We start from the raw sequence: 14,857 nt of genomic DNA, 5'->3' as shown, positions 1-14,857 counted from the left end.
CCAGATGAACCTCAGGGGTCTGAGAGCTTCATAGGGAACTAACAGATCAACCATGTATTTTCGTCCAAGACCATTCAGGTCTTTGTAGACCAGCAGTAAGATGTTAAACTCTATCCTTTGACTCACTGGAAGCCAGTGGAGTGATTTCATGACCGGTGGAATATGGTCCAGTTTCCTTGTTTGTAAGGAAACTGGACTGGATATAGTGTGCATTTTCCCAAAAGCAGCGTCGCTGATATGATCTTGCAGGGCTGAGGGGGAAGTGACCTTCTCTAGAGCAGAATCCTCCCATCAGAGCAGAGTTTCCAGCCAGCAGAGAGAGGGCTGCTCCCCCGGCAGAGCCCGCACTCCCCGCTCCGTCAGTCCTCGCAGCGGCCGGGATGAGCGCAGCGACACGTCTCCCAGGTAAAAACCCGCTCCTGCGTCACCTTTTTTTACACATGCATTCCATTTGTGGCGTTGTTGTTGTTGTTGTTTTTTATTTGAAGTCATCATAAATGGACGCGCAGACGACTCCTCACATTTCCAAAAAGGTCCCTGAACTTCCAGCTGCGGGCTCTGCGCCCCAGCTGTGCGCGGACCGGCGCTGGACGGCGCATCGGGGGCAAATGTCTGCAGGATGGGGGCTCTTTTATGCTCTTTTATTCCCCCCGCAAACTTGAAACGTGTGCCATTATGTCTCTGCTGAAGGTTAAAGAAGCTGATGGAGCTATGGCGGCTAGCGCTAGCCCCGTCGGTGCAGATGCAGCGCTGTCTCCGGCGGAGGAGACAGAGGCCAGACTCCTTCCGAGATTACGCAGTTTTTAATGTCATTGCATAGACGCGGAGATCTCCAACGAGATGAGCGCAAACTACACACTGAAAGGGGGCACTTTATTGGTGGCTTGTATTCGGGGTTAATGTTGTGCCGATCAAAACAACAGTTACTGAAATCCAATTTTAACTTGTGGGATTGTTTTGCCCCGAATCCTCCTCCACAGCCACGGTGTGTTGTGGTCGTGAGCGCTGAGGAGTCACAGATATTATAGCTTATCTTTGACATATTGTCTATATAGTTGTCGCCGAATTCAAGCAAGGACCTTGACTTATCCATTTATGATCCGATGAGTTTATTGTCAGATAGCCGTGTACTGCTCACATGGAGATTCCTTAAACGGACAGATGTTCGCATGGGAATTTGGTGACTTCGCCCCACATCTGTGCTGCGCGCTTCGGGGCCAGAGCCTCCTCCGCTGCAACAGGGGCGCCTCCAAAACGGTTTCCTAGGAGGGGGGCAGAGGGGGCCACTTCAATTCTTGAGGTGGAAACAAAACTAAAAGCCATCATTACAGGATTTCATTATACTCAGAATTTTTTATTTTTTTTGTTTTTTTTTTTACTTTCTAACTTGTCTGCATATATATTAATGGTTAATACCATGTTGGTAAAAACCTAAGGCATATATATATATATATATATATATATATATATATATATATATATATATATATATATATATATATATATATATATATATATATATATATATATATATATATATATATATATATATATACATACATATATATATATATATATATATATATATATATATATATATATATATATATGCATTTTTAATATATAATATATATTTTAATATATCATATATTTATTTTATTAATATGAATGTCTGCATATATATTAATGGTTAATACCATGTTGGTAAAAACCTAAGGCATATATATATATATATATATATATATATATATATATATATATATATGTATGTATATATATATATATATATATATATATATATATATATATATATATATATATATATATATATATATATATATATATATATATATATATATATATATATACATATATATATATATATATATATATATATATATATATATATATATATATATATATATATATATATATGTATATATATATATATATATATATATATATATATATATATATATATATATATATATATATATATATATATATATATATATATATTATTAGGCTCAGAAATAGTTAAAGGGGACCTATTATGGCATCTAACACCTAATTTAAACAGGCCTTGAATGTCTTAAAAAGAAGCTTTTGATTGTTTTTGCTAAATAAATTAGAAATTCAGCCTCTAAACCATGTCTTTATCTTCCCATTCTCTAACCTCATTATCTATGTGGGATTCTGAGTGGGCGGGGCTATGATAATGAGGCTCTGTGCTGATTGGCTGCCTTAATGACGCGATACACCGCTACGAAAGAATGGCGGAAGCTCCGGCCGGCGGAGTTGTTGTTGTTCCGGCCAGAGTTAGTTGTGGGCGTTGTTTCACGCATCAGAGGCCAACCGACACAAATTGCATTTTGGTTACGTAACGACGGGAGCAGAATCTTATTGGCTCGTAGATCCACACCACACTGGACGGCTCATCCGGGCGGCTGTACAGACACTGCAGAATTTGGTTGCTTTCCTCCTTCTCTGAGTTGGCAGGCTGAGAGGAGACCACTTTATATATGTTAAAGACAGAGAAAACCTGTTTTTAATAATAGGTCCCCTTTAAAGAAACACCTACTGATATGCATTTTGCCCAAATGATTTGGGATGAAACGCATTACTGACGATAGAATCTATGTGACCGGCAAGTGTTTTTTTTTTTTTTTTTTATTGAGGCAAGTGGGGTGGCCAGTGGGATGGCCAGCAAATTTGTAGGGGGGGGGCCAGGGCCACAAATTTCCCCCCCTGGTGGCGCCACTGGCTGCGATAGCAACCTGCCAGGGAACTAGCGAGGCCAGCACACTGGCAGCACCCTGCCAGCACCCTGCCAAAGCCCGCCATCCATCCCACTCTCCGACGATACGGTGGCGGCAGCAGCTCCGGTTCCGAGCGCCTCTCGGTCCCGCTCGCATGCGGAGAGAGTCACAAATGGCGATGGATGATGAGCTGCATCCCCTGGCAAATGGTGTGCCAAGTTCAGGCTTGCTTTGATGTTTGCGTGTTGTCACTTTGTCACACCTGCAGCTTGTTTGCTCGCTGACCTCTCGTTTCCTCGGCCTCTTGCATGCATTATTAAAACAGCCAGCCGTTTGCCAATATGTCAGGGAAAGGTAAATGTTGTCATTTGTGCTTTGACACTGAAAATTGAATTGAACCAGTGTTTGTTTTCTACATCCTACGTGGCTGGATGAAGAACTGTGCTCCCCACTCACGCCTTGTCACTGCTCAGTGGTTTTAAAAGGGTCCGTATTTTGAAACAAAACCTTCAGTTCTCAAAAAGATTCATTTTTTAAGTTAATATCAACAACAAAATAAGTGTTTGGGTTGACCTAAATCCCAAACCTCTCATCCAGCGAACCTTTTAGATCTTCAGGGTGATGTGACATCACAGACCCGGGTCAGAGTGGGGTGATCCAGCCTCCCCACATTTATTGCACTCAGGCAGCAACATTTCCACAGTGGGTGTGTCGGATGCTTGGTGTTGTCGCTTGCTAATGCTGGAATGAACTTTCTGTGTGCTACAAGAGCCAGGTGCTTTGACGCTGTCCTGCCGCTTGTACGAATTCATTGGCTGCAATGGGGTCAACTCATTCAATTCAATTCAATTCAATTTTATTTATATAGCGTCTAATACAACAGAGTTGTCTCTAGACGCTTTACAGAGACCCATACCCAGAACATAAACCCCCGAGCAGTTATTACATAAACAATGGCAGGTAAAAACTCCCCTAGTGGGAGAAAAACCTTAAGCCAAACAGTGGCAAGGAAAAACTCCCCTTTAGGAGGGAAGAAACCTTGAGCAGGACCAGGCTCATAAGGGGGGACCCTCCTGCCGAGGGCCAGACTGGTGGGTCAGGGACAGCAACAGCACAGCAGGCAGGTGGAAGCAGCAACGGGATGACCAGGGGTGGGGACCGCATTCTGGTAGGCATTCTGGTGCCTGAAGAGTCAAACTTTTCCCAACTTTCCCAACAGGAGCGACACTTCCAAGGTGGATGAAACAGGTCCATGGATCAGTTTGGTCATGTTAAGGCTGAATTATGGTTCTGCGTTAAATCAACGCAGAGCCTACTCCGTAGGGTACGCGGCTACGCGGGAGTCTCTCCGTAGCCTACGCCGTAGCCTGACCTGCACCTCCCAAAAAGTGTAACTACGCGTCGAGGCGACGCAGACCCAACGCAGACCCAACGCAGACCCAACGCAGACCAAGAGGGCTATGATTGGTTTGCTTGGTAGCAATGCATTTCCGGTTCCGGTTCGTGAAGCAGTAGTGAACTTTCAGCGCTCTTTTCTTCGTGTGTGTGTAAACATTTTTTTTTGGTTGTTTTGGTTTTTTGCACAATAGTTGTCCTTATCTCTTTGATTCACTGTGACCGGAAAAGCCGGAAGCTAAACAAAGTATCAACTAGCGCTCTGGGGGGGTACAGCACCGCAGAGAAATGGAGTGACGGAGAGGTCCGAAGGATTCACGACAGCATCACGGCAACGGCGTAGGCTCCGCGTTGGTTTAACGCAGAATCTTAATTCAGGCTTCAGTCAACAGCAACATTGTTGACGTTTCCGAGGCGCACACATGAGCTAAGGGTTTGGGCCAGCTTCAAAAGGAGCACGCTTGGGACTTCCCAAGGTGGTCCGTGTTGCAGGAAGTGTATATGAGGGAGGTTTTCACGCATGTGACTGAATATGAGGGGGTGCACATTCACCATGATGCAATCTCTGCCTCCAGAGATGCATTAGAACGAACCAGTCGTTAGTGTGAGCGAGATCGACTGACAAGTGCACAGCGGACGTACTGTATGCTGGATGGAAAATAACTTGTATGTCCCTGAAAAACCATCTTCTCTGGAAATGAACAGTGTTTCTTTGCCAACCGGTTGCTCAGTTTAAATTGTGTCATCCTTTCAGCGGCTAGAAAGACTTCACGCATCACTGTAGGTGAGGTTCACATGGCCGTGAGTGGGAGCAGCCTAACGAACACATATCCAGATGTTTTTGCAGTATTCAGGTCCACCCGTAGAAGAAGGGGGTGGAGCTGAGTCAAGGGGTTGAGTCCGCCCCCTCAACGTGGCTGTTGTAAACAGAGCTCTAAGGACATGGTTGGAAAGGGAGCCTCTGCACCGTGTTCACGTGCCATTGTGACCAAAACAAAGACTATTTATTTAAATGTCTGGAAACAGTCAACTATAAGAGTCATTTTCACATAGGGACCACCAGAAGTACAATTACCAGGATTTTACCTGGCAGACGAGCTTCAAGATTTGCATTATTACTGAGTTATTACAGTGCTGCTCCTAAAAGTGAGGTTGAGTCTTGTTTTTCCATGACATTTGGCGCTTTCTGATGACTTAAGGTGGTGTTTGTTTGTGATATTTAAAGAGGCACTGTTAATATTGCCCAGGAGTGATCTGTTTCCCATCACCTTTTACAGCTCATTGAGTTTACATCAAAAGCTGTTTGTAAATGTCAGGAAAAGATCTCCGGCAAGATCTTTTTTACAATTGGAGCTCAGGAGTTTAAAAAAAGGAAATGCAATTCAAATTTGTGGACCATCATACACAGTAATCGGCTTTTCACAGACGAGTGTGAGGAACCTGTGTGTGCGTGGGTGCATGCGTGTCATGCGGTTGGTGTTTCACACATCCCTGAGAACGGGACGGTGTGGGAACATGAGACGGTGCTGGATGCCCCGAGGAGGGAGGGTGTGGAGCACACCGGGATGGGGAGCGTATAAGGGAAGCAGCTCATTAATTCCTTCCAGCAGTGAGAGGAAAGGGTTGGTCAGCAAATCTGAAGGGCCCCTCCACGGCCGTGAAATGAATCACTGCGACTCCACATTCAGGAGCGGCCCAAAAAAAGCTGCATATTTGCTCGTAGTTGCATGTGTTTTCTACTGATTAGTTTAGACTGGGGCCTGTCTGTGTCACTCTTCCGCATCATTTTTTATAGGCTGAGCCACACAGGATGAAAAAAACTAGCCCCCGTCTGGCATTTGTTGGCTGTAGCCAAAGCCTCTGAAAGTCATCTAATGTTTGCCCGGCTACAGGGATCCCCTCTGAGGTCGTTGCGTGATGTCGCATGGTGATGTCAGAGCAGAGGTGACGTAGGCAGGCGGAGGAAGAGACGCTGGCGGACGAAGCCAGCCAGAAATGTGTGAAGGCTACTGATATTTGCCAGCGTGATGAAACCGAGCCATGAAAATGAACCCCCTGCGTACGTGTCGCCGAATCCTGGATGTGTGTTTGACACATGGCTTTAAGGGGCCTGCTCTGTGATTTCTGCATGTGTGTTTCATACCAGTGCAGCGATGGAGCCCTTGAGATCACCCTGACCAATCATTTTAACAGCAGTTTTTCTATTTGTCACATGGCTGTCCGTTGTGATGCGTCGCGGAGACATGTGACGTGCCTCGCAGACGTCTGCAGACGTCCGCAGACGTCCACGGGCTGCAGCACCCTTGATTTGTTAAAGTTACTGAGACGGGGCATGAGTTGGAATGTGTTTTGGGCTTATGCTGGATGGTTTACCACTGTCCCCTCCGTCGTGCCGAGCAGCAGGCATGCAGAGGTCCGCATCTGATTAGCAGAATGCCAGAGCTGCTAACCCTTTGATCACTGTGTTCCTCGCTGATAAACCATGCCACTGTCATCTCCAGCACTCCCAGGACTTTGACAGACACTAATTACCAAGAAGTCAGTTTGGCAGGCTGAGAAAAAACAGCCCAGGCTGCTGGGAGCAGCGCTGTGCAGGTGAAGACTATACAGTCCTGGGCAGCCTTGCAGATTAGGATGCTTAATAACTGTACTTTGTGTTTAGTATTCCTCTCGCATGAAACGACCAGTTTCCCTCCACATAGCACTATCAGAGGCTTTCAGATGAAGAAAATCTCATGACGTCAAATCTCTACATGGGAGCTGAACTGAGCTAAGCCTTATTACACAATGGGAAATAAATCCATTGACATAATTACCCTCACAACATCAGTGTCTTACTGGTTGTGTTTTGCATTAATTAGCTATGCTGTATTTACAGATTTAGTTTATATGTATATATGTATATATATATATATATATATATATATATATATATATATATATATATATATATATATATATATGTATATACCGTATATATACAGGACTGTCTCAGAAAATTAGAATATTGTGATAAAGATCTTTATTTTCTGTAATGCAATTAAAAAAACAAAAATGTCATACGTTCTGGATTCATTACAAATCAACTGAAATATTGCAAGCCTTTTATTATTTTAATATTGCTGATTATGGCTTACAGTTTAAGATTAAGATTCCCAGAATATTGTAATTTTTTGAGATAGGATATTTGAGTTTTCTTAAGCTGTAAACCATGATCAGCAATATTAAAATAATAAAAGGCTTGCAATATTTCAGTTGATTGGTATTGAATCCAGAATGTATTTTAGAATGTGTTTTTGTAATTGCATTACAGAAAATCACAATATTCTAATTTTCTGAGACCATCCTGTGTATATATATATATATATATATATATATATATATATATATATATATATATATATATATATATATATATATATATATATATATATATATATATATATATGTACTCTTGAAACACTCAATCTGCATTAAACTTTAGAGGACAGACTTTTGGTTTGGGCTGCTTCTTGACAGTCTGAAATTAATCAGAACCAGATCATAAATTAATCAGAACCAGATCATAATGTTTTCAGACTGTGTTGTGAGGGAATAAACACTCGGAACACACCCAGCCACCCACCCTTTCCTCCAACCCATCCTGCCTTTGATTTCTCCACCAGTGGAGTCAGGCTGTAATCAGTTTTTCGATAGAAGCAGTTCAGAGGGAATATCTCTGCAGCCCACACACTATTGTGCGTGAACTTATTTTCATGAAAGGGATACAACATTTGCTATGGTGTAAGTTTAAAAAAGAACATAATGCAGGTGGGAGGTTTGTTTTTTTCCGGGATAAACCTGCAGATGAGCAAATTGACTACAGCGCTGTTCTGTGTGGGAGGGCGCACGTGCACGCGTGGACAAATTGTTTGTACCCTTTTATTAAAGAAAGTATTACTCACAGTGGTCCCTGAAATAAGGCAAGGCAAGTTTATTTGTACAGCACAATTCAACACAAGGTAATTCAAAGTGCTTTACATCAACATTAAAAACGGAAATTAAAACATAAATAAAATGAACTAAAATGATAAGAAAAGAGGTAAAATAATAAAAAGCACAAGTTGTTAAAAAGTAAGGACAGTAGAGTACAGCAGGTACATCTCATTCTTACAATGGCAAGAATTATGTTTCTATACGGTCAAAACGTACAAAGACCGGGTCAAATACAATATTACAAAAGTAATCTGTAACATTTCGTACAGTGAATTAAACCAATTTGACAATTTTATGCCACAGTGCCTGTTTCCAGGTCTTATTTCACACAACTGACGAGAATTACGTTTCTATACGGTCAAAACGTACAAAGACCGGGTCAAATATAGTATTACAAAAGTAATCTGTGCCGATTCGTGCGGTGAATCAAACCAATTTGACAATTCTTCGTCACAATGCCTGCATTCAGGGCTTATCCATAAATAACTTGAAACTGAGAAGAGTGATAATAAATAACAATTTACTGAAAACTCAGCAATGAAAATCAGACATTGCTCTTGTATTTTGGTTGAAAAGAATCATCGATTCAGCAATCGAGCGATTTCTGCGACTGTCAGTGAGACTTCTGGTCCGGTCTTCATGAGCAAGCTGCTCCAGCTGTCTCAGGTCTGGAGTGTGTCCCCTCCAAACTGGACGTCTGAGCTTCCCTGACAGATGTTCAGTGGGATTTAGATCAGGACCTATGGAAGGCCCGCTACAGAGAAGTTCAGTGTTCGGATTTTATTCATTCTCTGGTGTTTTGAGTTGTGTGTTGTGGGTCGTTATCCCGTTAAAGGGCCCGTGACTCGTGGCAGAGAACAACCTTTCGGACACTGGGCAGCTCATTTGTTTGGTGCCAGAATGTCTTGAGATTTCGTTGCACCTGCACAGCTGCCCCAGAATGTAACCGGGCCCCCTCCGTGTTTCAAATGAGGTGTTTTTGGGGGGGTGGGGGTGGGGGGTTATGCTTCAGTTTTGCCACTGTGAACATAGAGCTTATGTGATTCGTCAAAGTGCTCCAGTTTTGTCACATCTGTCCAAAGGAAATTCTCCCAGAAGCTTTGTGGCTTGTCAATATGCATTTTGACAAATTACAGTCTCATTTCTTTACAGATTCTTTTTCCCTTGGTCCCTTGGTTGTCTTTAACTGAAACAGTGACAGATGTTGCGACACTGACGTACTTTGACCTTGGAGTTCACCGTGAATCTTTTTTAAAGTTGTTCTGGGCTCTTTAGGTACCATTCATGTTCCCCGTCTCTGCAGTTTGTCATCAGTTTTCCTCGGGTCCACATCCAGGGAGGTTGGCTGCAGTCCTGTGGACCCTAAACTCTGACGGAAATGTCCAGCTCTAGTCACAAGAATGTGAGACTGCTTGGAGATGGCGTTCTAGTCCTCATCTTTGACACAATTGTCTATAATCATTTCTGATCTATTCAGAGACTCTCTCTTTAATTTTCTCTGGCCCATGTTCAGTGCCGTGCACACCATGATACCAGGCAGTAGAGTGATGACTTTTAACTCTTTAAATGGTCAGACTGGCATCTGTGACGTTAATTACTGGAAACACTAACGTTTAACACGTCATAATGGTCAAACTATTTGACTATAGTGTCATTAACAGAGTTGTGCAGAACTCAAGACGACCTTGGTGACGAGCATTGATTTGAATCAGGTTTGTTGAAGCGGGAAAACATCTAAGGGTGCTTTCAGACCTGTGGCCCGTTTGTTTTGTTCCAATTCAGGGGCTAAATCGATACAGTTGTTTCGTTTTTCGTTTGTGGCGTTTGTGTTCACAAGGAAACCGTATGTAGCGGTTCAAAGCTGTTAACAAATGCCATGCGCGAACAAACTGGTCAGAAATGAACGCGGAAGGAGTTTCCTCTTCCGTACCCCGGGAAAAACAACAATGGTTATAACCCCTTTCACATAGAGGGCGCAAAGCGCAGACCGCCGCTGGCGATCCCATTCATTGTGTATGTGCTACCGCGGCGCAAGAGCGACCGCTCTGCTGCGGCGTTGTGCCACGCCTAGGGTCGCCACCCGTCCCTTGAAATACGGAATTGTTCCGTAATTGGGAATTAAAAGTTCCGTATTGAACCAATACAGGCACATATTATGCTCTTATTTATTGATGTCATAATATACAGGTGAAGGTCGGAAAATTTGAATATATTGCAAAAAACTTCATTCGGAGTAAATTCAACTTAAGCTGAAACAAATATATTATTTCCCACTACATACAAAGTGAGATATTTCAAGCCTTCATTTGTTATACTTTTGGTGATTATGCTTCACAGTTTATGAAAACCCCAAATAAAAAATCTCAAAAAATTAGAATATATTATGAAATCATTAAACAATTCAATCATCCAAATTATAACAAATAAAGGCTTAACATATCTTGCTTTGCCTGTAATGAGACTATGTAATATGCATGTATTAGTTTCACCTTTTAAGTTGAATTATTGAAATAAACTAACTGTTACACCATTTTCTTCACCTGTAGCTATATTCTACATCTGGGCTGATGTGGACATACGTAGCATAGGAGGATATTTCAGTTGCTATATGGCTGTCTGTCTGTACAGTCATGCAAGTTCAATGCTATTAAAGCACTTTAAACTTTAAATCAAAGCGTTTTGTTTATTCATATAAAATAAATACATTTCTATGCATTTTAGAAGTTTTGGGGATGTCCCTTTTTTTAGGTGCCTGCGCTGCTGAAATCAGGGCGTCCCTTATTTCTATTTCTGAAAGGTGGCAACCCTAACCACGCTTGCCTGCCCGAATTGAAATTTTTTTAATTTCACCGTGCCACGCTGTGATGACATCTCACCGCGTCCAATAGGAGAGAATGGAGAAGAGAGAAAGTTGTGTCCAATAGGAGAGAAGGTGGTGGAGGCTCTGTGCCGAGTCTGCGCCGACTCTGCGCCGAGTGTGCGTCCTACCCGGAGGTGGTCTTGCGCAAACCGCGTCTCTTTTTTATGTGAAAGCAGCTTATGAGTGAGTTGTGTCGGTTGCTGCGTCGATTCTGTTCTCACTGCAAACGAACCGCTCCAGGTCTGGAATGGAAGGCTGGCGTAGTATGGCCCGAGAGACCCTTCGGACGGTTTGTTTCTCAGCGCAAAGCACGCCTCTGGATTCTTTCCCTGGGTCAAACGGTGGCCTCCAGAGAGAAGGACTGGAAAGATTTGTGACATGGTCGGCTCTCCTCCGTCCTGACGACAACGCGCTTCCTCAGGAAGAGAGACGGCCCCCTCCGCTGGACGCGCTGATGTCACATAGATAAACACTCTGCAGAGCGGTGCTGCTTGCTAAATGTGATGGGCTGTCAGCCCTCAGAAAGGCCTGTACGTGCACATTTCTAGGGGATGCAGCCCAGAGACTTGCCAAGTGCACACCCACTCGGGTCGCAGATCCTACGAGGCATGGGAACAATGTGCTGGAGAGGTGGATTATTTTAGGAAGGGGTCTTATCGTGTTTTGCTTCCAGTTCTGGTGTTTGAAAGTTCCTTTTGTCGTCATGCTTTTATGCTGGGAGTTGTTTTTGAGTTTAGTCCTTTTTTTTCATAGAGGGAATTCTATTTTAACACTTTTATGATCACGTGATTAAGTGAGTTCAACCTTTTAGTTTTATATATCACATCATAAAACAGCTATCAGGGGCCAGACGCATCAAACTTTGTGCAGTTTTTTGTGTGAAACTGAACGCAAAGAGATTATGACACGTTCTTCTTATTTATGTTTATGGATCTCTTTTATTGAGTGGCAGGAAGAATTATGTAAATTCTGATTGGCAATTAACTAGTTTTCTGTATAAAGCTACCATAAAACGTGATCTGACTTTCATATAACACATAGTGATGGGTAAACACGATGTTCTTAAGATGATACACCAGAAACATCATTAATACCCATTTCTTTATTGAACATAGCCATTAAACATTCACAGTGCTGCAGGAAAGTGAATATTTAGTGTTAATAGTTTGTTGACCCTCTCCTGGCAGCTGTGGTGTTAAAAGCAAGCACTTTCAATAGCTCTGTTTCCAACCGCCACAACATTTGGGAAGAATCTTGAGCCGTTCCTCTTTCCAGAACCGCTGCAGCTCAGACGCATTTGTGGGTCGTCTGGTGTAAACCGCTGGGCTGAGGTCGGGTGGAGGTCTAGGCTCTGACCAGGTCACACCAACACGTGCATTTTCCTTTTCTGAAGCCACTCCGTACTCCCTTTCCTTCCATTCAATCTTTAAATGTGAATGAGGGACTGAGAAGATATTGATATTGCTAGTATTGCAGTGACGATGACGTTTTGATACTTTTTGTAGCCCTACAAAGACGCTTAATCTGACACAAATCATGGTTTCCTAGTAAAATTGCCTATTTTGTTTGTGTTAAATTCATTTCACACTTCATTATAATAATAACTGAACACAACAATAGTAGCACTTAAAAAAGGTGTGAAGAAAGCCTGCTGTGCACACTCCCTTTATAAGTACCATTTGTGTGCAGGAAAACGCATTTAAATTAAATGAACCACAATATGTGACAGCTATTAGACTGTGTCATTGTTTATTTAACAAAAACTAGGCCAATATGCAGAAGTACTTTGTGTAAAAATACCTAACCACACTCTTACTGGCACTACAGAAATGAAGAGCGCGGCTAACAGACAGGTGAACATTAAGTTATTGTTGATTCATCACCTCTATAAAAGCAGACGTTTTGACAGTTTGCTGGCATTTACATCTGTGTTTACACAGTGCCAAAGAGGAAAGACATCAGCACGGAAGGAAGAAAGTTGATGGAGTGCACATACATTATTATTATTATTCAATCTAGACACAACCTAGTAATTAAACATTTATAATAATAATAATAATAATAATAATGAATGCACTTTCCATTCGGTGAATCTCAAAGTGCTACAAGAAAAAGGTAAAACGAGTCATAAAAAAAAAATTAAAAAAAATCAGATCATTTATCATAGCTGGCGTATGCTTTTTTTATTTGGCTCTCACAAATCCTGGGATTGGGAGTATGTTGGTCTTGATAGGGAACCTTGCAGTTTACTCAAGAGGTTTTATATTAATTATATTTAATATTATATTAAAATCTGACTCTAGAGTGTGTCAGAATATTGCAAAATAGTGATTCTTACCTAAAAACCTAAAATACCAGAAAAAGGGATGAATATTTGCCAACTGACAGACATTACATGACATGACATTAATATAAATCAATATTGTTTAGTCTAAATGCTCGAAAAAGACAAGATAGGCTGGAACACTTTGAAGCAGGTGAGCCATCAGCATCATCGTTTTATTTCTCACACCAGGAAATGATCAAGCCATGACTTACAGGGAAAACTATCAAATAACAAACATTTAATGTGGCTAATGCTTATATTGTTGTAGCGTCGTCACTTTAAGGTTTGAGAACCACAGGATGTTTTATCTTGAGATGCTCATTGCGGTTGTGCTGCTGTGAGATGCTATTTAGATGTTACTGAGCGTACGTTCTCTTTGAAAAAGTCCCAAACCTGATGCTCGAATCCGGTTTTAAGAGGTAGAAGTTCATTCGATTAACGTATGCTCCTTGTACTCGCTGTTGTCAGGGTGTTATGTGATGTAATCGATTACGTCGGTGCATCGTTGCAGCTCTAACTATGGCTTATGTTTGCAGTGGTAGTTTGAACAATGTCCTTTTAACAGATGTGACCAAAGTGGAGATCTTGTGGAAATCTAAATGAACTAAAGAAGCTGTTTTGTGAAAAACTACTCAGACTTGACAAACTAATCATGTCACACAGAAAAAAACTACTTCAGATTATCCCTCTCTGTTATACCAACTCTTAATTCATAATGTGTTTCTGTGTTTTGCCTTGTTTTGTGGTTCGCCTGATTGAAATGGACGTACCCAGTAGATGATTGCCATTGTAGTTGTTGTTATTTATAAACACACAAATCGTGACAAAATCTACATATGTATCACACAAAATCAACTTTTAGCCGGTGCTAGACAAGCCGTCGATTGCTTAGTAGCAGGACGATGACTGACGAGGAAGTGATAGTGGCTAGCCATTGGTTGAGCAGGCTGTCAATATAAATTCTCCAAAAAAAAGTGCAAAATGTTTATTTGAAACAGGCTGAAAATATGTTTATTTCTGCTCTAAAGTTGGACACTTTAACGTGGGAGTCAATGAGGATTGATTTTAGAGCCAGCATCCAGCGGTCAGTCAAGGATCTGCAATGAATCTTACTTCTGGATGGGATTTAACCCAGAAGTTAGATGGGTGGCGCTTTGTTGTTACTGAACCAAGATTTTAAACGAGTACTGCCAAGGCTGAAACAAGGACTGATTGATGCAGCTGCCTGATTGACTTCTTGTTAAGGCCTGTAAAGATGCCATTGCAATAATCCAACCTACTGAAAATGAATGCATGAATACGTTTTTCCATGTCTTGTTTAGACAGAAACCCCTTAATTCTAGCAATGTTTTTTAGGTGGTAATAGGCAGATTTAGTGATAAACTTTAGATGGCTGTTGAAGTTCAGGTCTGAGTCAATAATTACACCCAGATTTCTGGCTTGATTCGTAGCTGTCAATGACATGGAGCCAAGGTGAGCGATGATCTTTTCCCTTTCATTTTTAGGGCCAAAAATGATCACCTCTGTCTTTTCTGCATTTAG

The 14,857-nt window shown here is 41.7% G+C and overlaps 1 protein-coding gene across 1 annotated transcript in view; it reads left to right on the top strand.

The window, feature by feature from the left end:
• The first annotated feature begins 253 nt into the window (after window positions 1–253).
• jcada (junctional cadherin 5 associated a) overlaps window positions 254–14,857 on the top strand; it is a 37,596-nt gene continuing 22,992 nt past the window's right edge. Inside the window, exon 1 of the mRNA XM_061713142.1 lies at window positions 254–405. The gene's annotated coding sequence lies outside the window, so the exon portion shown is untranslated. The remainder of the gene's footprint in view (window positions 406–14,857) is intronic.

Source organism: Cololabis saira, chromosome 22, assembly GCF_033807715.1.
Source record: "Cololabis saira isolate AMF1-May2022 chromosome 22, fColSai1.1, whole genome shotgun sequence".
Lineage (NCBI taxonomy): Eukaryota > Metazoa > Chordata > Actinopteri > Beloniformes > Belonidae > Cololabis > Cololabis saira.
This window is presented reverse-complemented; position numbering and strand designations above follow the sequence as displayed.